We start from the raw sequence: 25,771 nt of genomic DNA, 5'->3' as shown, positions 1-25,771 counted from the left end.
GTGGTCTTTCTGGTGGGAATGATGCCTTAGCTGAGTCTAGATGTAGATATGTTAGCCACATGAAAATGTGAGAGGAGGGGAGAGAGACCAGACTTTCCGAAGGAACAAGCAAGAGAGAAGAGGCATTGCATGGTCAAAAAACCACATAAGCCAAATATTCATAAAATATTCATAAACCTCAGTCTGTAGATCTAAGCGAGGTCACGTCAAGTGTATCAGTATGTGCTCAGATACAAGAAAAAGAACATTCAGCTAAAGTCACTCAAGCCAGGGCTTCCCAAACTTCAGTGTGCCTACAAATCACCCGGGGATCTTGTTCAAATTCAGTAATTTTTAGGGTGGTAAAAAGTGGAGTGGGAGCTACATTAAGAAATAAAATTGGCCCGGCCGGCATGGCTCTGTGGTTGAGCATCGACCTATGAACCAGGAGGTCATGGATTGATTCTGGTCAGGGCATATGCCCAGTTGTGGGCTCAGTCCCCAGTGGGAGCATATGGGAAGCCGCCAATCAATGATTCTCTCTCATCATTGATGTTTCTATCTCTCTCTCCCTCTCCCTTCCTCACTCTGAAATCAATAAAAACATTTTTTTAAAAAGTGGTGGTACATATATACAATGGAATATTACTTGGCCATAAAAAGAATGAAATCTTATAATTTAGGACAGCATGGATGGATCTAGTGGGTACTATGCTCATTGAAATACTAGTAAGTCAGTCAAAGGCAAACATATGTCTCACTTATATGTGGGATCTAAAGAATAAAATAAACAAACAAACAAAAGAGATACAGGCTCATAGATTCATAGGAAAGACTGATGCTTGTTAGAGGGGTGGGAATCAGGGACTGTGTGAAAAAGTTGAAGGTATTGAAAAGCACAAATTGATAGTTATAGAATAGTCATGGGGACGTAAAATTCAGCACTGGAATATAGTCAATAATATTGTAAAAATTATGTGTGGTGCCAAGTGGGTACTGAAAATATTGGGGGAACAATTTGTAATGTATATGATTGTCTAACCACTATGCTGTACACCTGAAACTAATACAAAATAATATTAAATGTAAGAAAATATATACTTTTGATTATTTTTAAAACTGGACATTTGTACCTTTTGTCCACTTTCATCCAACTTCCCCAACCCCCACCCCTAACTCTGAAAACCACACATATGATCACTTTTCCTGATTATTGTTTCATTTTGTTTTGTTTAGGATTCCACATATAGGTGAGGTCATACAGTATTTACTTATTTCACTTAAAGTTTAATACTCTCAAAGTCCATCTATGATGTTGCAAATACCACTCAAAATTAAAAGAATAGGAAAGCAAACTTATTTTTAAATATATTTTTATTGATTTCAGAGAGAAAAGGAGAGGGAGAGGGAGAGGGAGAGAGATATAAACATCAATGATGAGAAAGTCTCATTGGTTGGCAGCCTCCTACTGGGGATTGAGCCTGCAACCCGGGCATGTGCCAAAATTGAACCCAGGATCTTTCAGTCCGCAGTCTGACACTCTATCCACTGAGCCAAACCAGCTAGGGTGAAACAAACTTATTTTTATATAGGCAAAAGTTAAACAGATGTGATGGCCAATAAACCCAGGAAAAATGCTCAACAGCATTTGTCATTATGGGGAAAGCAGTTTAAAACCACCATTACCACCATACATCTGTTAGAATGGCTAACAGTGAAAAGGCTGACCATCCCAAGTGTGGCAAAGATATGGAGCAACATTTGGAAAACAGTTTGGAAGTACCTTAAAAAGTTAAACATAAACCTATAATATGATTCAACAATTCTGCTTTTAGGTCTTTACCCAAAATAAATGAAAGTAGATGGCCATGCAAAGACCTGTATATGAATATCTGTAGTAGCTCTATTTGTAATAGCTCCAAACTGGAAACAACCCAAATGCCCATCAACATGTGAATGGAAAAATTTTAATATATTCATACTTTTTCATGGACTTAAAGGGAATAAACTTTTGATGCATGAAACAACGTGAATGAGTTGCAAAATAATTATGCTGTATGAAAGAAGCCAGATACAAAAGTGTAAATACAAAAGTGTACGATTCCATTTATTTAAAATTCTATAAAATGGACACTATGTTATAGTCACACAAAACAGACCAATGGGACAGAGAAAGATGGAGAGACTAAGAAGGGGCACAGTGGCACTTCTGATGGTATAGACACATTCATTCTCTGATTGCAGTGATGGTTCCACAGATGTAAACATATGAAAAAATGTTTTAAATATAGAATGGGGCAAGTGTAGGTTTACAGTTGTGAGTATGCGAAACAGTGGGGCAAAAGTATTTTTATTCATTAATTGTTGTATTATTTTCTATACCAACCACTGTAAACCTACTTTTGCCCCACTCTGTATGTGCACTGTATTATGTCAACTTGACCTCAGTAAAAACCAATTAAAAATTTCTCAGGTTAGATACTGAAGATGATTTCCAAGATGGTGGCATAGTACTTGCTGCCTCCCACAACCACATCAACATTACAACTAAAATACAGAACAACCATCGTTCAGAACTGAAATCTGGCTGAATGGAAGTCCTACAACTAGAGAAGTAAAGAAGAAAGCACACTGAGACTGATAGGAGGGGCGGAGGCATGGATCAGACTGGTCTGACAACCACATGTGGCATTGTTTTCATCGGGAGGGATATCTCCGCTGCTGAGGCCTCCCGTGAGAAGAAAGGGGCCCTGCCCCACACCAGACCCCCAGCCCAGGGTTCCAGACCTGGAAAGAGAAGTCCCCTGTAACTCTGGGCTGTGGAAACTAGCAGAAATTGTGGCTGACCAGAGTCTGCTATAGATCCACACAGTTCCTCTTAAAGGGCTGGTGCACAGACTTAGGTGGCCGCGCTTCCTCTGAGTTCCAGCGCTGGGCAGTGGCTTTGGGGGATCCAGGGACATATGGGGAGGAACTGGATTGTCTGGCATAAGGACAGGAACTCAGGGGCAGTTCTCTCCCAGACACAGGTGCTTGCAGGTATCATTGTTCCTATGCTGAGACCTCTCCCATCACAGAGCTGATTGGCAGCCATATCTGAGTTTCCATCAGCCTGGCCCACACTGTTCATTCTGCCTTGGTGATTCCCTGAGACCACACCCCATCCAATTTGCAGCCCCACCCAAGCTGTTTGCAGCAGCTTTTCCATAAGAATGGCCCATCCTGGTTCAGGCTTCAGACTTTCCTAAAATCTCCCAAACAAGCAGCAGCTGGTATCAGCATGCCCCAAACCTATCAATAAGACACCCAAGACCCAGCACTAGCATCAGCCTGCCTTGCTTCACAGCTGGGCCTCACCTGGGCACTTCCAAACCCAATACAAGTAGCAGCTACCTGAAGATCTCCCTGTAGTTCCTGCTGGGTGGCCCTAGGCGGTGGCTGACTTTGCACCTCCCGGGAGGCCCCAGGGCCAATGCACCCGGTGGACAGCTTCAGACCATACCAGATTATAATTCTACACATCCACAAGCAACACACTCAAGGGGCAGACTCAGTGAGCACCAAAGCCCCACTGAAGCAAGTCCTGCTCCATAGGGGTGTGTCTTCCATTGTAGTTGCAGCTGGTCCTCACAGCCAATTGGCCTGGAGGTCACTTCCTCCCAGTGATGCCAATAGCAATCAAGGCTCAACTTCAAAAAGACTGTGCTCACAGCCCACACAGCGGTGCACCTAGATTGTCCAGCTCAGGCTAATGGGGAGGCTGAGCCACTAGGCCCTATAGGACACCTACTACACAAGGCCACTCTACCAATTCCAGGAGACATAGCAGCTGTACCTAATTCATAGAAACAAACACGGGGAAGCAGCCAAAATGCAGAGGCAAAGAAACCTCTCACAAATGAAAGTAATAGAAGCAAGCAACCTTATGCTGAATACAGAGTTAAAAACAAAGGTTATAAGGTTACTCAAGTAACTTAATGAGAATTTCAAGGGACTTCTGAGACTTTCAGGGATCTTCATGAGAATGTCACAAACATAAAAAAGGACCAGTCAGAAATTAAGCATACACTAAACTGAAATAAAGAATAATTTACACACCAATAATGAATCCTCAGAAAGAGAAACTAAACAAACAATCCCATTTACCATTGCAACAAAAAAAATTACGATACTTAGGAATAAACTTAACCAAGGAGCCAAAAGACATGTACTCGGAAAACTACAGGATGTTAAAAAGAGAGATAGAAGAATATATAAATAAGTGGAAGACTATACTGTATTCCATAGATTGGTAGAATCAACATCATTAAAACGTCCATACTACAAAAGGCAATCTACAGATTCAATGCAATCCTTGTTAAAATACCAACAGCATATTTCACAGATCTAGAACAAACACTCCAAGAATTTAGATGGAATAAAAAAAGACCATGAATAGCTGTAGCAATCTTAAGAAAAATAAAGTTGGAGAAATCACAATACCAGATATCAAGTTATACTACAAAGCCACCATAATCAAAACAGCCTGGTACTGGCACAAGAACAAGCATATAGATCAATGGAACAGAACAGAGACCCCAGAAATCAACTCAAGCCATTACGCTCAGTTAATATTTGACAAAGGAGGCAAGAACATACAATGGAGTCAAGACAGCCTCTTCGATAAATGGTGTTTGGGAAAATTGGACAGATACATGCAAAAAATGAAACTAGACCACCAACTTACACCATACACAAGAATAAACTAAAAATGGATAAAATACTTAAATGTAACTTGGAAAACCATAAAAATCCTAGAAGAAACGATAGGCAGCAAAACCTCAGACATCTCTCATAGCATACATCTCCCAGGGCATAGAAAACTAAAGAGAAAATAAACAAGTAGGATTACATCAAAATAAAAAGCACAGCAAAAGAAACCATCAACAAAACGAAAAAAGAGCCCACTATATAGGAGAAAATATTTGGCAAGGATACATTTGATAAAGGGTCAATATCCAAAATATATAAGGAACTCATACAACTTAACAAAAGGAAGACAAATTATCCAATTTAAAAATGGGCAAAGGACCTAAACAGACACGTCTCCAAAGTGGGCATACAGATGGCCAAGAGACATGAAAAAAATACTCATAGTCACTGATCATCAGAGAGATGCAAATTAAAATGACAATGAGATATCACCTCATACCTGTCAGAATGGCTACCATCAACAAATGACAAGTGCTGGTGAGAATGTGGAGAAAAAGGAACCTTAGTACACTGCTGGTGGGAATGCAGACTGGTGCAGCCATTATGGAAAACAGTATGGAGTTTCCTCAAAAAATTAAATATGGAACTGCCATTTGACCCAATGATCCCATTTCTAGGAATATATCCAAGAAACCAGAAACACCAATCAGAAAGAATGTATGCACCCCTATGTTCATAGTAGCACAATTTAAAATAGCTAAGATCTGGGAACAGCCCAAGTGCCCATCAGTAGATGAGTGGATAAAAAATCTGTGCTACATTTATACCATGGACTACTATGTAGCAGTAAAAAAGAAGAATCTCTTACCCTTTGAGACAGCATGGAGGGACCTGGAGAGTATCATGCTAAGTGAAATAAGTCAGTCAGAGAAAGACAAGTATCCCATGATATCACTCATATATGGAATCTAATTAACAAAATAAACTGATGAACAGAGTGGATCCAGAGACATAGGAGCATGGAACAGAGTGTGGAATCTTGGAGGGAAGGCAGGGGAGGGTGGGTGGGTGGGAGGTAATCCACCAAAGACCTTGTATGCATATATGCATAATCCATGGACACAGACAATAGGGTGTTGAAGCTCTAGGATGGGGTGTGGTGGTGGGATGGAGAGAGTCAGTGGGTGAAAAGGGGGGATATATGTAATACTTTCAACAATAAATAATAATAATAATAATAATTTATAGGGATTCAACAGTAGAGTAGAGGATTCTGAGAATCAAATCAATGATTTGGAATATGAGGAAGAAAAAAAAACACCCAATCAGAAAAGGAAAAAAAAAAATCCGAAAATATGAGAATAGTGTAAGGAGCCTCGGAGACAACTTCACACATACCAATATTCGCATTATGGAGGTGCCAATAGGAGAAGAGAGAGAACAAGATATTGAAAACCTATTTGAAGAAATAATGACAGAAAACTTCCCCTACCTGGTGAAAGAAATAGACTTACAACTCCAGGAAGCACAGAGTCCCAAACAAGTGGAACCCAAAGAAGCCCACATTAAGACACATTATAATTAAAATGCCAAGGGTTAAAGACAAAGAGAAAATCTTAAAAGCAGCAAGAGAAAAGAGGTTAGTTACCTACCAGGGAGTATCCATATGATTGTCAGCTGATTTCTCAACAGAAACTATGCAGGCCAGAAAGGAGTGGCAAGAAATATTCAAAGTGATTATTAGCAAGGACCTACAACCAAGATTACTCTACCCAGCAAAACTATCATTTAGAATTGAAGGTCAGATAGAGCTTCACAGATAAGAAAAAGCTAAAGGATTTCATCACTACCAAACCAGTATTATATGAAATGTTGAAGGGTACTCTTTAAGAAGAGGAAATAGAAGAAGAAGGAAAAAAATATAAACAATAAAATGGCAATAAATACATACCTTTCAGTAATTGAATCTAAAAGTCAAAATAAACAAACAAGAAATCTAATGAACAAAATAAACTGATGAATAAAATAGAATCAGAGGCATTGAAACATGGAACAGACTGACAAATCTCAGAGGGAAGAGGGACAAGGGGTAGGAAGAGATTAACCAAAGATCTTATATGCATACTAGAGGCCTGGTACATGAAATTCGAGCACTGGAGGGGTGTCCCTCAGCCCAGCCTGCACCCTCTCCAATCTGGGACCCCTCAGGGGATGTCTGACTGCTGGTTCAGGGATATAAACTGGCAGTAGGACATCCCTCTCACAATCTGGGACTGCTGGCTCCTAACCACTCGCCTGCCTGCCTGCCAGCCTGATCACCCTCTAAACGCTCCCCTGCTGGCCTGATCGCCTCCAACTGCCCTCCCCTGCTGGCCTGATTGCCCCCAACTGCCCTCCCCTGCCTGCCCGATTGCCCCCAACTGCCTCCCCTGCCGGCCCAGTCGTCCCCAACTGCCCTCCCCTGCCAGACTGATCTCACCCCCAACTGCCCTCCCCTCCTGGCCTGATCTCACTCCCAACTGCCCTCCCCTGCCAGCTTGGTCCCCCCCAACTGCCTTCCCCCACAGGCCTGCTCGCCCCCAGTTGCCCTCTTCTGCTGGCCATCTTGTGACAGTGTGGGGGTGGCCATCTTGTGGCAGCCATCTTATGATGACATGAGGGTGGCCATCTAGTGACAACATGGGGCAGCCATCTTGTGATGTTGCAAGGGTGTGAGGGTCAATTTGCATATTACCTCTTTATTATATAGGATATGCACTACCTATTGACACAGACAATATGGGGCAGGGCAGGAACTGGGTGGAATAGGGCAATTGGGTGGGGGAAGGGAGACACCTGTAATACTCTCAAAAATAAAGCTTTTTTTTAACCAAAAATAAATAAAGTAAAAATAAAAATTTCTCAAGTTAAACATGTATGGCAAACTTCTGAGGTGATGCGTGGACTTCATACTGCCTCATGTCAACAGATTCCTAATCTCAGGGTGACTCTGTATTAGTGATGCTAAGTTTTGATAACTTAGTAAGGTGATGACTGCCAGATTTCTCCATTATAATGTGGATTCTTTTTGCAATTAAAGAATCATTTATAGAGTGATACATTGGCACCATGCAAATAATCCTTGTCTTCAATTCCCTTTCATCAAATTATAGCAGGAGTCAGTAAGCATTTTTGTAAAGTTCCAGATACTAAATAGTTTAGGCTTTGTGGGCCATATTGTTTCCATCTCAATTACTCAAATCTGCACGTATAGCACAAACACAGCCCTAGGCAGTATGTAGAAGAATTAATGTGGCTTTTCCAATAAAACCTTATTTATGGACACTGAAATTTGACTTCATACAAATTTAATGTGTCAAGAAATATTGTTCTCCTTTGGATTTTTTCAACTATCTAAATATATTAAAATGTTCTCAGCTGGTGGGATACACAAACAGAGAGTGGGCTGGACTTCACTGGTGGATGGTAGTTTGCTCACCTCTGGTTTATAGACTCCATTATTGCCTAAGTTGATTATTTCATTGAGGTTTGCAAAATGTTAATTTTTCTAATTCAGTTATTTTCTTCCACATATATTAGCTGATGTACTTCTGTAGAGAACTGCTTCTCTTCAATTAGGAATGAAATGCACTTTCTCCTCAAAAGGCATGGTAAATGCTTAATTCTTTCCCTTTAATTGCAAATTTTTAGAAAAAGAAATTAGTGTAACTATCATAACCCATGGTAGTAAATGATTTCCTCCTTCTCTCTCCATAAAACTATGGAGCCATGGGTTTTTATTTATTCAGTTTTTAATAAAAAATTCATTTGTTTTTCCAATGTTCAAATTGTCCCAAATTTGGCCATTAGGAAACCCCTTCAGGTTGGTTTCTATCTGTTTTTGGTACAACCTCATTAATCTTGGCAGCTTCCTTACTTTTGGACACATGATACACCAGGCTTACCTTATTCTTTCTCTGCCCGAATCTGGAATCAGCCATTTCTCCAAAAGTCCTGATTCCTTTAGGGAGGATCAGTATTAGATGTAATTATACAAAAACAGCAATTTCACAGGTTTCAACCTAATACCAAGAAACCACGGTCTGGACCCTAAATGTGCTCATTGCTACTGTGGTGTCATTGTTTCTAGGCCTTTCAGTGGACAAAGCTAGGAAATGCTTTTATTGTTTTAATGTGAATTCACATCAGTGTTATCAATTTAAAATTAACACAAACTTGTTTGTTTGTTTGTTTTATCAATCCTCACCCGAGAAAATTATATTTATTTATTTATTTATTTATTTATTTATTTATTTATTTATTTTAATTTATTTCAGAGAGGAGAAGAAAGGGAGAGAGAGCTAGAAACATCAATGATGAGAGAGAATCATTAATTGGCTGCCTCCTGCACACCCCACACTGGGGATTGAGCCTGCAACCCAGGCATGTGCCCTGAATGGGAATCAAACCTGGGACCCTTCAGTCCGCAGGCCGACGCTCTATGCACTGAGCCAAACTGGGTACGGCTAAGGCAGACTTTTTGAACTTTAATTTTATATTTCTTTTCTCTCTTGAAAATGCCAATCCTGCCATAGAGCGCAGGCAGAACAGGCTTCATCTGAGACACTAAGGAGACCACATCCTTCTCATGGCTTCGCCAGGTCAGATGGTGACAGGTGCTTGCCCCGCGCAGAAGCTGAGGCCCACAGAGGGTGACTTACGTTTCCACAATCCTCCAGCTAAGAATTAATGGGGCCTGGATCAGAATCCAGGTCTGCTGTGATTCCAGAATGTGAGCTCATTCCATTCATTTGTGCTGATACTAAATTATGTTTTTTAAAAGTGCTTAGTAAATGCTGGTGAATAAATGAATGAATGGATGGGTGGTGGGTGAATGAAGCTTATATCTTTGTAAAGCTGTTCTTTGCTCATTATCAGGAGGCCATGTCGTTAGTGGAAAGGACCTAGCCATCTCCCACTTACTATCTAACTAAACTTCCTATGGCCTCTAAGACACTTCCTTCATTGGCAAGAAGAGCAAAACACCTACCTCAGAGGTCTGGGGTGAAGGTCAAGTGTGATAATTCAAGTGAAGGTGTTATATACAATGTAAGCTGAATACATGGTTATATTAAGGCTAATTATTACTGTGAATTATTTTCTTTCTTTGACATTTGAATCATTCATTCATTCACTATTGAGCATCTAATATGTACTAGGTACTGGAGACACAAGAAAAGTTTCTGCCCTCAAAGAGCTCACATTCCCATGGGGAGATAGGGAAGAGAACAGGCAACTATAATACAACTGGTACGCCACTGGCAGGAATAGGAGAAGGATGAGGCCTTAAATCTGAGATTTATAAAAACATAAGCACTTCCTTTTGCCAATTCAGTTCTCTACTTTGCACTTATAGGTGCTCCGCCCAGTACGGGCATCTGACTCTGGTCCCCTCAGGCCAGGCCAAAGGTCCTGGAACACGGGCACCTCGTTGCTGAGAGGAAGCCCCTGCCGGCTCTGCAAACAGCCTCTGCAGTGGTGAGTCAGCCAGCGTCTCCGCAGAGCCTGGGCCGGGGCTCTGCCCAGGACGCCGGGTGCTCTGCCTTCCGGAGGATTCATTCTGGCAGCTAGAGACCCAGCTGGTGAGAGCTGACACGTGCAAAACAAGAAGCATGTCCTCTAAGACTGGCTTGTTTACACTCTCCTTCTCCACTCTCTCGTGTTGTTCTGGACTGAGTGCCCTTGCCCCCGACCCTCACCAGCTCTTGTCAGCAGGAGTTAGTGTGTTTGCATTTCCACAGACCTGTTTACGTTTCAGACATTTCCCGGCAGAGACAGCCTCTGTGCTCTGCCAAGTCCCATGCACTGACAGGGCCAACCACATACATGTTGCTTTCAAACATGTTATTTCACTATTCCAGGTGATGATGATGATGATGATGATGATGATGATAGTGGCAGCCATCTTGGTTTGAGCACATCCTATGTTAGGGTCAGAGATAAAGGTTTTATGTACATTATCGCATTTTATACTTACCACAGTGCTATGAACCAAGTATACTATTATCCAAATTTCACAGATGAGCAAACATAGACTCAGAAACATTAACCAAATCACTTGTCCAAAGACACACAGTTAATAGGTAGGAGGGCTGGGTTTGAACTCAGGTCTGATTCCATAACTAGTGGGTTTAATCCACCTTCTAGGTCAAAGCCAGACCAAGTCCATTATAAGCTTAGTAGTTACAAGGATGCTATTGCTTGCTGCTCCCTCTGGCTAGAATGCCCCCACCCATATCTACATAGCTCCCTCTGGTACCACCTGAGGTGCCACCTCTCCCCCCACCTTTCCTATCCCTTCCTCTGCTTTATTTTTGTTCATAAAACTTACCCTTACCTGACATCATATACATCTGTTATTTGTTTATTATCAGTCTCCCCATTAGACTATAAAGTCTTCGGGGGTGAGGACTTTGTTTTGTTCATGGTGCTGAATCTCCAACAACTAAAAGAGAGTCTGGTCCCCAGAAGATACTCCAAAAAGATTTGCTGACTGAATATATTTAATGCTAATTCAAGTTGTACAAAGCTGAAATGGTGCTATGTAAAATATTAATGACTCCTCACTTGGTTTGCAAAATTTGAAGTGAATGTTATCAAATTGTAAGAATTCATCAAGATTCACACAATTTCAAAGCCAGTAGGACAGGGAAATTGTAGGCTATGTTTATGCTGGGAACCATGGTTAAAGGAACACCTCTGTCTCTGTCCTCCTAACACTTTTGACACCAAATGTGTAGGCTTTTCCACACCAAGAAATCCAGTTCCTAGAGTACACTGACGGGGTGTCCTACAACTTCACTCAGTTCTGACTCTAACAGCCCAGTGTTAGCCCTGACCCCACAGATTAAAGGCTCAGTCCCACCGCTGGCCCCCAACCTCAGACACCAATTGTATGTATTTGGTCCCAGGTTATCCACAACTTCTATCCAACTTGGCTACAAATTGGAGGTTCCCACAAACCCCTCCTCAGGTTCAGTAATTTGCTAGAATAGCTCACAGAACCCAGGAAAACCTGCTATTACCGATTTATTATAAAGGATTCAGCTCTGAAGCAGCCAAGTGAAGAGATACACAGGCAAGGTATGTGGGAAGGGGCAGAGCCTCCATGCCCCCCACCAGGTGTGCCACCCTCCCAGCACCCGCACCGTTCACTAGATGCTCTCCATACACCAGAGGTTGGGGTGTTGTGGAGGCTTCACTGTGTAGGCCTGCTTGATTAAATCACTGGCTATTGGTGATTGAACTCTTGAACTCAGCCTCCTGAGGAGGCCATCTCGCCTCCTCAAAGTCAAGGGGTGGGACTGAAAGTTTCAACCCTTTAATCACAGGTTGGTTCCTCTGTCGACCAGCCCCCATCCTCCAAGAGTCACCTCTTTAACACAAACGCAGGTGTGGTTGACAGGGGCTTGCTATGAAAGACAAAAGTTGTTCCATTCACCTCTGTCACTTGGGAAATTCCGAGGGTCCTAGGAGGTCTGTGCCAGAAACTTGGGACAAAGACCAAACACATATTTTTATTATATACAGTATCACAATGGTGGCACCATTTTAGCTGCAAACTCTGGATTCAGTACACCATGAGCCAAGCTGTTATTGGTCATTGGAAATCCTATGAGTGATTTTGATGACTGGTGCTATTATCTTATCATTTACTAACATTATAATTTAAAGTATTTTTGGTGCCAACAAAAATGTCATCCAAGTATTCACTATGTGCACATGGTAAAAGATTTGCCTGCAACCCATTAACTACACAGTTTAGCTAACTCACAAAACTCGCTGTAAGACTGCATCCTGATACCGCCTGTGGTTGCAGGGGAGAGGACTCTGCCAAAGATCAGAGCCAGGCTGAGAAAACTTAAAGGCAAAAATAAACAAAGGACTTCAGAAGTCGTCCTGCTACTTTGTATTTATTTCTTTGGCAAAATAGACCTTGAATTCTTCCAGGTAAAGCCACCCCTTGTCTAAAATGTGCCCCTCCAGCCCCCGCTCAGGCTCCTTTGCAGCTCCTGACTCTCTCGAAGGAGCCTGGGGCCTCAGGTCTCCACCTGGAGGGTGTGTTGCAGGAGAGCAGACAGCCATCCAGTTATGAGGATGGTCCCCCAGGCTCAGTCCCCTGGGGGCAGTTCCCCACTGTCCTTGGCCAGCCCCTTAGCATAGGTTTCTTCACACCTTGATTGCAGGGGCTCATATCAGCTACCCAGACTAAACTGTACAGGCTTCCTGGGCCAAGGCCTTTGCTTACCCAGTGGTTCTCAACCTTCCTAATGCCACGACCCTTTAATACATTTCCTCATGTTGTGGTGACCCCCAAACATAAAATTATTTTCGTTGCTACTTCATAACTGTAATTTTGCTACTGTTACGAATCGTAATGTAAATATCTGATATGCAGGATGTATTTAGGCGACCCCTGTGAAAGGGTCGTTCCACCCCCAAAGGGGTCGCGACCCACAGGTTGAGAACCACTGGCTTACGCCAATAAATGGCTACTCTAGGCAACAAAAGCCTTCATCAGGCCCTAATTGACGAATAGGCCATTCCTTCTTCCTTTGTTCTAAAACTGCCTCTTACTGGCTCATGCTAAACTTCAGCCACCTCTTTCAAACACAGAATGAACTGTCAATGGTATGTACCAGAAGCTAAGGCGAGTGCTAATTTCCCTCACCACCTGGGGCCTGAACACAGGTCTACAGTGGGGAACAGAGTTAAGTTTGAAACTTGAGATGAATCAGTTCCTCCATGCCTATTGCATCTCCCTGAGGCCTTCCTTGTGCTGCCTTGGCATCCATTCACTGACCCAGACTCCCAGGGCTCCCCAACCCCTCAGGCCTGCCCATGTGCCTCTGACATCCTCCATCCACGGTAAGTCTTAATCAAAGAAGCCTTTATTGATTTCCTGGTCTTTTCTTATATGCTATCCTGGCTTCTAATCCCTTTCTACACCTTTGCTTTCTAAATGCCGTTCCTTAGAAAAATGAAATCTTGCCACCATGAGGCTCATGTCTGCCCACCCTTCCCTCTCCCCCATGTTCATGGAAGGTCATGGCCCCTGAGCCCATTCTTCCTCCTCCCATAGGTTGTGCTGTGATCCTGGCAGGTCTAATCCACTGCTGGGGTGGCCCTTTCAACGGGCTGGTCTCACTCATGGCTCCTTACCTCCTCTGCATCTCAGCCGCTGGCATCTGTGAGTATACCTGGGCCCCTGCATTGTCATCCCCCTTTGAACTCTATCTGGTTGCTTGGCAGTTCTGACACTTTAAACACTCTCATTCTGGTGGCAGCCACCACACTTTGCTTGGATTACTGAGATGGCCAGTTCTTCAATCCATCTGTGCCCTTTCCGCAGTCCTTCCTTTCTGGGCAGCTGGACTTCACCAGCACTCTCCACTCCCCAGCCCGATGTTCTCCTTGCAAACCTACCCTACAAAACCCCAGCTCTGGATGAAATCTGCTCTCTGCTTTATGTTCACACACACACACACACACACACACACACACGCACGCGCTGCTTGACCTATCAGAGACTGTGTTCCCAGCATGAATGTAGTAACACTAGCCATCGGTATAAATCTGTATAAATCTGTGGCCTCCAGTCACAGGTGGCCTCATGCCGCCTGGCAGTTCTTCTCTGTCTCCAGTCCACCCTCTAATTCTCTCAGAAATTATCTCACACTGTCTTCAATCTTCTTGTAAGCCCTTTTCTTCCACTTCCCCCATGCCCACCCCTAACTCCTTTTATGAACTTGTCACACATCCTTTCCTCGTCTTCCTCCAATCCCTGCGGCTCCCAACTCAATGTTCCCACCTGCACTTTGGATCCCTCCTTTGCTCCCCATTCTTCAAGGACAGTGGGCGGCTGAATAATGGCCCCAAAGCAGCAAGTCCTCGTCCCTGGGACCTGTAAGTGTTACATGATTTAGAAAGGTCTTTGCAGATGTGATGAAGTGAATGATCTTGAGATGAGATTACGTTGGATTATCAGGCAGATCCTAAATGCTGTCACCTGTGCCCCAGAATTCCCAGGGGCTGGAAGAAGCCAAGAACAGATTCCCCTCTAGAGCCATGAGAGGGAGCAGGCCCTGCCAACCTTGATTTGAGATTCTGGCTCCAGAACTAGGTGAAAATCCATTTCTGTTGTGTTCGGGTGGTCAGTTTGTGGAGGTTTATTACAGCAGCCACAAAAAACACACACGGCAACTTCGTTCCAGCAACAACTCCCTGCCCCGATACTTCACGTCTTTCCCTCAGTGGGGAAAGGTATCTTCAAAGACCTGGCAGCCCGAGGAGTGGGAGTGTTGAAGGCCAGGGAGGTGGTAATGGGGGCAGTCAGGACACTGGGACAAGGGAGAAGGGCTAATGGGACTAGTGGGGGGTCAGGAGGGAGGCTCTGTCCACACTGACTCTGCATGCAGTTGAGGCTCAGCCCTGGAAGGCAAGGATGAATAAGGCAGACTCTGCCTACCAGCATCCACAGCCCGAGGCACATGCTTCTGCACGGAAAGGAGAGCGGTCAGAGGCACCCACGGGATCTTAAAATTGAGGGCAGTGGCAGGTGTCGGGCTTTCCAGGATGGCCAGAGTGTCCCTCTAAGTAAAAAAGAGTCTCCTCTCCACAGCTTCTCTGGTGAGCAGGAAAAGGAGCAAGAGAATGAAAAAGACAAAAGCAGTCATGGCAAACATGCTGGCTGGGAGAATGGGAGCTCATACGCCTTAGGGCCAGAAACCCGGGGTTTACCTCTCAGCTCTGCTGGTAACTGGCTAGAGGTTGTGGCAGAATTCTTCAGGATCAGATGTCTTTAGCCATGAAAGGATCTGGCTTGATTAGGAATAAGCCTAATGTGCAAAGGGCCTGACCTGAAGACACAGTCATTGAGAGGTAGCTGTCACTATTATAGTCACGAAGATCCTTGGGTTCTGCATCGGCCCTGCTGAGTATGGGTGATGAACACTTAAAGAATTCATCCACTTTCAACTTAAAAGAAGCTGCCACCTTGGAGTTATCACCAAAAAGATGAGCTGAACATGCTCAGCCACGTCCACAAGAACACAGGTGACAACCCAGCTGGTGATGCTGGTGTCCTTTTGTACCACTGGACTGTGGGCATTGTCCCTAGAGTTCTCTTCAAAAGTGAGGAAGAATTTCAGCTTTATACAAGCTCATGGTCATGTCACTCTGATTAACAATACTTACCAGCCATTTTAAATATGAAAATGTAGCTGTGATCAGTACCTTGCACATAATAATGTTTAGTACATGTCTTGGGGGAAAGGAAGATATCCTCCACTGACTATACTTAGCAAGTAGATGGATGCTGGAGCCAGTGCCTCTACACCTTTTAAAACGAAGGATCTGCCCTGGTCGGGTGGCTCAATTGGTGGGAGTGTCAGCCCATATACCACAAAGTTGCAGGTACAACCCGTGGTCAGGGCACATATGATAGGCAACCGATTGATGTTTCTCTCTCACTTGGATGTTTCTCTCTCTCTCTCTTTCTCCCTTTCTCTCTCTCTCTCTCTCTTTTATTTTTTTTATTGATTAAGGTATTACATATGTATCCTTATCCCCCTCTGCCGCCCCACCACCCCCGTCCCTTCCTCTCTTGAAAATCAACAAAAACATATCCTTGCGTGAGGATTTAAAAATATATAATAAAATAAAATAAATAAATAAAATGAAGGAACTATGGCCTCACCCAAGGTTATGCCAAGGGGGTGACCCCAGGTAAAGCACGTGGAAGAAAAACTGGTTCTGCCACCCTGGGAAAAACACACGGGAATGAGATGAAACTTGTACCTAATTGGCCTAAGAACTCTCACAACCTGTTTTTCTGCTCTTTTGTGTTTTATAAGCATCTGTCAGAACTTACTCCTGCTGTCATCACCAGCAGCCCTCAGGCCTGGACGTGCCTTCTAACATTTATACTGCTTTATTTGTACAGGTCCCTGCAGACTGGTCTCAGCTCACCCAAAAAACTAAAATGGGTGGTTGTTGTTTTATGTCAGCCTAGAGGAGTTTAGGTACTTCATCTACAAATTCAAGACAGAGAATAAGGCCTAGGGCTAAATGTTAACCTGCCAAATAATGTCTAACCATAGAAAAAAGGCATGCAGACTTATTCTCTTCTCTAATAATTCCATCCTTCATATGTCACTCAGTGACAGGAAGGGGAGTGGTGAGGAGGGAGAGAGGAAGGGAGGGAGGGAGGGAGGGAGGGAGGGAGAGAGAGAGAGAGAGAGAGAGAGAGATACAGAGTGAACAGTGAAAGGCATCTAGGTCCCTAGGTGGAGATGTGGTGGTTTGGACATTGTCTATGAGCTAAGGAAGATAACTATACTTATTCCTTTTTTTTCAGTTTACCAAAATCCAGTCAAGAATGCCTGGCCATTGGGACCCCAGCATAAAGGGCCTGACTGAAGTAGTGCATTTGGGGGTTTTAAGCTCCATACTAGATTTCAGATACATAAAGATTAAAAACACTCGCAATTCCCAGTAAGACAGTGTTGCTGATCCCAAACTAGGCAAACTTACCTGTGGGGGAACAACAATTCAAAGGACTATGGCTTTCTCATAAAACAAGGGAGCAAGAAGGGAAGCGCACATCTTCAAAGTGCTTAATGAAAAGAATTGTTAACCTGAAAAAAGTGTTTCTTAGAAGACAAGCAAGATGGCGGCGTAGGTAAACACCGGAGACCGCTGCCGCAAACAACCATTTCAAAAATACAACTAAAAGACTGAACGGACATCACCCAGAACCACAGGAAGGCTGGCTGAAGAGAGACTCTACAACTAGAAGGAAAGAGAACAGCAAATCGAGGCTCAGAGGCGGCGCAGTGTGGAAAATACAAAGGTACCGAGGTGCGCGCGCAAAGCGGGCTGGTGGCTGAGGGCGCGGTTGTCGTTTTCTGTCGGGAGTGAGTCTCAGACTCTGGGCTCCAGATCCGGGCGAGTCTCTAGGGACCCAGACTCAAACGGGAGAAGCGGAATTATCCGGCATCAGTTGGGACCTGAGGGCAGCTTTCTCTCCGAGGTTTGCAGCGGCTGCCGGGGTTCTGAGAAGCAGAGCCTCTGGGAACGGGACTGAGCGTGGCCATAACTGCTCCCTCCGCCCGCCCTGTTGATCCCGCCCCGCCCAAAACCTGCGCACAGCCATTTGCCGAGTGCCTCAGGCAAAGGCTGGATTAGCACCTCCCCAGAAGGCAGACGTTTTCCACACAGCTGATTCCTATAGCCAGTCGGCCTGGGGGTCAAATCCCTCTAGTGTTAACTACAACAATTAAGGCTTGGCTAGAACAAGACTGCGCACAGAGTCCACAAGGGGGTGCACCAAGAAAGCATAAAAGATGCGGAGACAAAAAAACATGACAGAAATGGAGGATATGGAGCTAAGAATCGCAATTTTGAGGGCTTGCCATAAATTTGTGCAGAGCCTCACGAAAACTAATGAGACCCTCGATGCTACGATAAAGAAATTAGAAAGTAAGCATACACGGACTGAAATAAAGAATATTATACCCAATAGCAGACCAGAGGAGTACAATAATCAAACCAAAGATTCAACAAAAAACACCCAATTGGAAAAGCAAAATGAAAAAAGAATCCGAAAGTGTGAAGATAGTGTAAGGAGCCTCTGGGACAGCTTTAAGCGGTCTAATATCAGAGTCATTGGAGTGCCAGAAGATGAGAGACAGCAAGATATTGAAAACCTATTTCAAGAAATAATGGCAGAAAACTTCCCCCACCTGGTGAAAGAAATGGACTTACAGGTCCAAGAAGCGCAGAGAACCCCAAACAAAAGGAATCCAAAGAGGACCACACCAAGACACATCATCATTAAAATGCCAAGAGCAAAAGACAAAGAGAAAATCTTAAAAGCAGCAAGAGAAAGAGGCTCAATTACCTACAAGGGAATACCCATACGACTGTCAGCTGATTTCTCAACAGAAACTTTGCAGGCCAGAAGGGAATGGCAAGAAATATTCAAAGTGCTGAATACCAAGAACCTACAACCAAGATTACTTTATCCAGCAAAGCTATCATTCAGAATTGAAGGTCAGATAAAGAGCTTCACAGATAAGGAAAAGCTAAAGGAGTTCATCACCGCCAAACCAGTATTATATGAAATGCTGAAAGGTATCCTTTAAGAAGAGGAAGAAGAAGAAAAAGGTAAAGATACAAATTATGAACAACAAACATGCATCTATCAAAAAATGAATCTAAGAATCAAGTGAATAAATAACCTGATGTACAGAATGAACTGGTGATTATAATAGAATCAGGGACATAGAAAGGGAATAGACTGACTATTCTTGGGGGAAAAAGGGGTGTGGGAGATGCGGGAAGTGACTGGACAAAAATCATGCACCTATGGATGAACACAGTGGGTGGGGAGTGAGGGTGGAGGGTGGGGTGGGAGCTGGAAGGAGGGGAGGTATGGGGGGAAAAAAGAGGAAAAAATGTAATAATCTGAACAATAAAGATTTAATTAAAAAAAAAAAAAAAAAAAAAAAAAAAAAAAAAAAAGAATTGTTAACCTTAAATTTATATTCAGTGAAAACGTCCTTCAGTAAGATGATTAAACACAGACATTCTTAGATAAAGAAAACGTATGAGAACTCATTGCCAGCAGACATGTTCCAAAATAATTGCTAATAGGAATTCATCAGACAGGAAGGAGGGAAATACGACCAGGAGGGAATCTGGAATGTCAGGAATAAAGAGCAACAAACGTAGTAAATGTCTGGCTAGACAAAATAGACTACTCTTTTCCTATTGAGTTATTTAAATTTTTTGACAGTTTGACAGTGAAAGCCAAAATTATAACAGTGTCTGATGGGTTTTTTAATGTATGTGTAGATGTAATATATAAGACAAGAATAGTAAGGGGGAGGGTGAAGGTATCAGAGCAGTAAAGATCCTACATTCAATTTAACTGGTAAAATATTGATTTTAAGTGGACTGTTAAAAGTTAAATATTTGCCAAAACCGGTTTGGCTCAGTGGATAGAGCGTCGGCTTGCGGACTGAAAGGTCCCGGGTTCGATTCCGGTCAAGGGCATGTACCTGGGTTGCGGGCACATCCCCCGTGGGAGATGCGCAGGAGGCAGCTGGTCGATGTTTCTCTCCCATCAATGTTTCTAACTCTCTATCTCTCTCCCTTCCTCTCTGTAAAAAATCAATAAAATATATTTAAAAAAAAAAAAAGTTATTTATATTGTAGTCCTTATGGTAATAAATAAAGCTATACAAGAGTTATATTAAAATAATCTACACTAATAAAAGAGAAACATGGTAATTAGCGTACAACCGCTACCCTTTTCATTGGCTAATCAGTGAGTATATGCAAATTAGCTGTCAGCCAAGATGGCGGCCGACAGCCAGGCAGCTGGAAGCGAACATGAAGCTTGCTTGCTGCAGTGAAGGAGGACTCCGACGTTCCCCGCCTGCCTTGCCGGCCTCTGAGCTGGCAGTTTGAAACTTTGTAACAAATATAGAAGCTAAACAAAACCCCAGAAACCAGCTTTCAGCCGCCGGGATCTCAGAGCTGGAGTTATACATTGTTTCGATTATAGAACGCAAACAAACCAGCAGTGGAAGCCTCAGAGCTAGAGCCAGAGCTAAAGCTGGCCCAGAATAAAATAAAATAAAAAGAGAAAAAGGAGCGGTTGGGAGCTTCAGTCAATCGCCAGCCTTAAGGCAGCCCTCAGCCCCTCACCCAGACTGGCCAGGCACCCCAGTGGGGACCCCCACCCTGAAGGATGTGCGACCAGCTGCAAACAGCCATCATCCCCTCATCCAGGCTGGCCAGGCACCCCAGTGGGGACCCCCACCCTGATCCAGGACACCCTTCAGGGCAAACCAGCCGGCCCCCAGGCCTCTATCCTATATAGTAAAAGGGTAATATGCCTCCCAGCACCGGGATCAGCGGAGCAGTGAGGCCTCCTGGCACTGGATCAGCGTGACAGGGGGCAGCGCCCAAACCCCCTGATTGCCCTGCAGCTCTGTGTGTGACAGGGTGCGGCGTCCCAACCCCCTGATCGGCCCTGCTCTGTGTGTGACAGGGTGTGGTGCCCCAACCCCCCCCACCCCCCCATGGGCCCTGCTCTGTTTGTGACAGGGTAGAGCCATAACCTCCCCATTGGCCCTGCCCTGAGTGTGACAGGGTGCAGCGCCCCAACCCCCTGATCCTCCCTGCTCTGTGTGTGACAGGGGGTGGTGCCCCAACTCCCCTATCTGCCCTACTCTGTGAGTGACAGGGGGGAGCTCCTCAACCCCCTGATCGACCCTGTTCTGTGTGTGACAGGGTACGGAGCCCCAACCCCCCTGATGGGCCCTGCTATGTGAGTGACAGGGGGCAGCGCCCCAACCCCCTGATCGGCCCTGCTCTGTGCGTGACAGGGGGTGGCGCCGCAACCTCCCCATCGACCCTGCCTTGAGTGTGACAGGGGCCGGTGCCCCAACCCCCCAATCGGCCCTACCCTGAGCGTGACTGAGGGTGGCATCGCAACCTCCCGATCCGCCCTGCTCTGTGCATGACAGGGGGAGGCGCCCCAACTCCCCAATCGGCCCTGCTCTGAGCCTGACCAGGGGCTGCATTTAGGGATTGGGCCTGCCCTCTGCCACCCGGGAGCAGGCCTAAGCCAGCAGGTCGTTATCTCCCGAGGGGTCCCAGACTGCGAGAGGGCTCAGGCCGGGCTGGGGGACCCCCCTCCCCACTCCCCCGAGTGCACAAATTTTTGTGCACCGGGCCTCTAGTAAATAATAAAAAGACAATGTTAAAAAATAGTCAAATAACCTAAAAGAAGGCAAGAAAAAGAAAACATAAGAATAAAAAACAGAGAAAACAAATAATAAATTAGTATGCCTAATTCTAAATTATTATTAACAACATTGAATATAAATGGTCTAAACACACTAACAAAAAGACAGATTAGAAAAAGGAATTTTAAGTGACACCTATGTGCTGTCACTTAACATATGATACAGGTAAAAGTAAAGGAATGGAAAGAGACACGACACATGAGTCAAGGAAAGCTAGAGGGTCTACGGTAACATTAGACAAACTAGACTCAAGCAGAGAAAATTACAAGAGATAAAGAAGGAAATTACACAATGTTAAAAGGATCAATTAACCAAGAAGACATAATAATCTTAATTGTGTATGTACCAAAAAATAAAGTTTCCAAATACATTGAGCAAAAACTGACAGAACTAACAGTGTACAAGGGTAATAAAATGAGAAATAAATAAGTCCACAAATATAGTTGGAGTATTCAATTCCTTTCCCGTTCATTTATAAATAAAACTAGTAGAAATCAGCAAGGATATATAGATAAACTAAACCAATTTTTTAAAACATCATTTGTCATATTCCCCCAAAATAAAGTAATTAATTGAGGTTATCAGGTTTATTATATTAAAATATAAAATGTTATTATCTATAGAATAATTTTTTATTATAAGCATGTCCCAAGTATTACATAGGACATACTTATACTAAAAAGTCACTCATTCTTTATCCGAAATTCAAATTTAACTGGACAACTTGCATTTTATCTGGCAACCCCAATTTAGGAATATATCTAACAAAACAGCTACAGAACTTATAAAAACTATACAACACTGAGGAAAGAAATCAAAGAAGAGCTAAAGATATGAAAGATATGATGTGCTCACAAATTGGAAGACACAACATAGTGAAGTTGTCAGTTCTCCCATAATTGATTTATAGATTTTATACAATTTCAATAAAAATTCCAGTAGGATATTTTTATAGATATAGACAACTTAATTTTTAAATTTACATAGGAAAGCAAAGGAACTAAAATAACAAAAACAATTTTGAAAAAGAAGAATGCCATTGGAGGAATTGCATTACCCAGTATAATGACTACAAAGTACAGTAAATACGATGATGTGATATTGCTGAAGGGATAGACACATACATCGATGGAACAGAATAGAGAGTTCACAAATAGACTTCCAACTGACTTTTTACAAAGATGCAAAAGCAATTCAATGCAGAAAGGACAGTCTTTTCTGCAAATGGTGCTAAAAAAAAAACTGGACATTCATTTTTAAAATAAATGAACCTTGACTTACACCTCATATCTTACACAAAAATTAACTGAAAAAAAAGGTGAGGAACTATTCTAGGGGGACGATTCCATGGGGACCATTCTGTGGGGATCATTCTATAAAGACTATTCCATGGAAAATATTTCACGGGGACCATTCCACTGGGATCATCATTATTGCTAAACAATTAGGATAATTTTATATTACCTGTGAAATGGCAGAATCATATAAATGATAAGGTATTTACTATGTATATGTGAGGGCCACATGAGTTGGAACAGGAAGGCATGAAAATCTTTGATCTGCCTGAAAGAGGTTTTACATTCAAAGTATTCATAGGGACGCCTTGCCCCTATGTAAGAAAATGGGGCATTGAAAAGAAGGGAAGACAAGAAAGGGCAGAATACATTTTACCTGAAAATACTATATAGTTTTCCTACAGATACCTTGCCAAGGCAATACCTACCTAGACCACTGAGAAGAGAATACAGAGGGGCTCTGAGAGCAGAGGGATCACCAAGGCCTCAGTCAGAGAGCCAGGACAAATTAGAAAGCGCAGTCTTGTGCAGGTCAGAACATAAAAATGGTCACAACAAAAGCAAATATTCATTCAACAATATTCATTCAATAAATATGTCTTGAGTACCTACTAGGGGCCTAGCTGTGTCCTAGGACCTGAGGACAAAGTGCCAATCTGAAGGCGTTCACATTCTGGAGTGGCACAGCAGCCCGGAGAGAGACAACAGGCAAGCATATGAATTAATAAGGAAAATAGACAGGTGGTGAGGCAGTAGGGGCTGAGGCAGGAGGCCGGGAGGGCTACTTTACCAAACCTGGTAAGGGAAGGCCTCTCAGCAGGTCACACAGGACTCACGCTCTGAGATTGTGATGGTAAGTGCTGGCCCTGTGGCTCAAGGCCAGAGGAGACACTTTGGAAACCTGAGGGCCTGGGACTAGTTGGCCAAAAGGAGAAGAAAATGCAAAGAAAGAAAATTAAAGAATGCCAATTCACCCAGCCAGGTATTGGTATAGCATGGGGGACTGAGCCCCGCACAGACCGATTCCTGCAACAAACAGGTGAGAACACTGGGTGCTGGCCTTGCTGGACAGGGAGAAGAGAATCCATTTTGTCTGTGCAATATAATGCAGAGACAAAAAGAATGAAAGATTAATTTTTATAAAAAGTCATCTCAGCAGTTAAGACAAAAAGCCTTAATTTTCGTGTCAGCCTGAGGATGTGGGCAAGGCTCAGGGTGTGGCAGAGGACCAGGAGTAGATCTTCAGCCTCCTGGGCCTCAATGGCAGTCCCATTGCTAACATGAGCAGCACCTGGACAGATGATGAGAGTCAACTGTGGTTATACATATTGTACTTAGTTCTATATGTGTCCAAGTTCATAGTTCATTCATTCAACAGACATTTTCTGAGCACTTAATTATGTGCGAGGTAGATGAATAAGAAGTAATCTGTGTCCTTAAAAAGCTCATTATGCTATGACAATGCGAAACAAATTCTATTGTTACAGACATAATGTCATGGAAGCAAGAAGTAAAAAGTACTCAGGGACACCTTTGGTAAGGGTGCTCCAGAGAAACAGGACCAATAGGAGATATAGGTATGTAGGTAGGTAGGTAGGTAGGTAGGTAGATGGATGAATAGATGATAGGTAATAGATGTAGTTGTATTTTTTATAAGGAATTGGCTTACTTGATTATGGAGGTTGAGAAGTAAAAAGATCTCAGTCAGCAAGCTGAAGACACAGGACAGCTGATGGTGTAAATTCCAGTCTGAGTTCAAGTCTGAAGGCAGGAGAAAACTGATGTCCCAGCTTGAAGACAGTTGGACAGAGAGAGAAAATTCTCCCTCGCTCCGCTTCTTTGTCTATTCAGATCTTCAGTGGATTGGATGAGGCCCACCACACAAGGGAGGGCAATCGGCTCTACTGGGGGCTACTGATTCAAATGTTAATCTCATCCAGAAACCCCCTCATAGACACACCCAAGAAAACGTCAGACCAAATATATGGGCACCCGTGGCCCAGTCAAGTTGACACATAAAATTAACAGTCACAGATGGGCAGAAGAGAAGAGCCCTAGAGCAAACTGAGGAGGAGTGGCTACAGGAGTAGAAGGAAATGAAGAGAAGGTAGAATGGGGAAGCCACAGGCAGGGAGCATTTCAACGAGGAAGAACGGAGGTGGACACTGGGCTGGTCACAGGGTACAAGCGTGGGGCAGGGATGGGGCAGAATGCAGTAGACTGTGGAATGGAAGGAATGGAAGGGGACAGGGAACCAGGAGAGTTTCTTTCTAGAAGCTGAGTGGTGGGAGGAGGAAACAATGATAAGGCAGAGGGGGTGGGCTCAAGGAAGTGGGCTTTGTTTCTGTTTCTTTTTCATGGGAGACTTGAGCACATTGCTTCTGAGGAGAAGGGCCAACAGGGAGGGAAGATAAGGCTGCAGACCAAGAGAATGGTCCCTGAGGGCACCACGCTTCTTTTTTCATTAAGGGGGGAGAATGGGAAGAAACAGAGGATCTTTCTTGGTGGGAGCTGGAGGACTTTTCTGTCTGACTTATCATTGTCCTTTTGTCCTGTGAGTCAAGGAAGCTGTGGTCTACCTGGTGCCACTTCCAGCAGGTCCCCCCATCAGAAATGTGGGCTAATGACCCCAACCTCAGAGGGTTACTGTGAGGATTCACTGAAGTACGACATTCAAGCATGTTCAGTGAATGTTTGCTATTCTGTCTAAAAACTATCACCATCAACACTAGTATTAGTATATCTATCTTTATTGGTAAAAATCAATTACAAAGTATCTTCTTTTGGTCATCATTTCTAGTTTTTAGAAACAAAAAAGGGACATAAAACCTTTCCTGTTGCCTTTCCCTTGGCCCAGAGGGTCAGGTGCACCCATTCTCCACAGCCACAGGCTCTGCCGCAGGCAGCTCTCTGCCCTTGGAGGAAAATGCTGGTTTTCCCAGG

This window comes from Myotis yumanensis, unplaced genomic scaffold, assembly GCF_028538775.1.
Source record: "Myotis yumanensis isolate MYYU_CA2020_CCGP unplaced genomic scaffold, mMyoYum1.0.hap1 SCAF_3, whole genome shotgun sequence".
NCBI lineage: Eukaryota > Metazoa > Chordata > Mammalia > Chiroptera > Vespertilionidae > Myotis > Myotis yumanensis.
The sequence above is the reverse complement of the archived record's forward strand: the minus strand, read 5'-3'. Positions refer to the sequence as shown.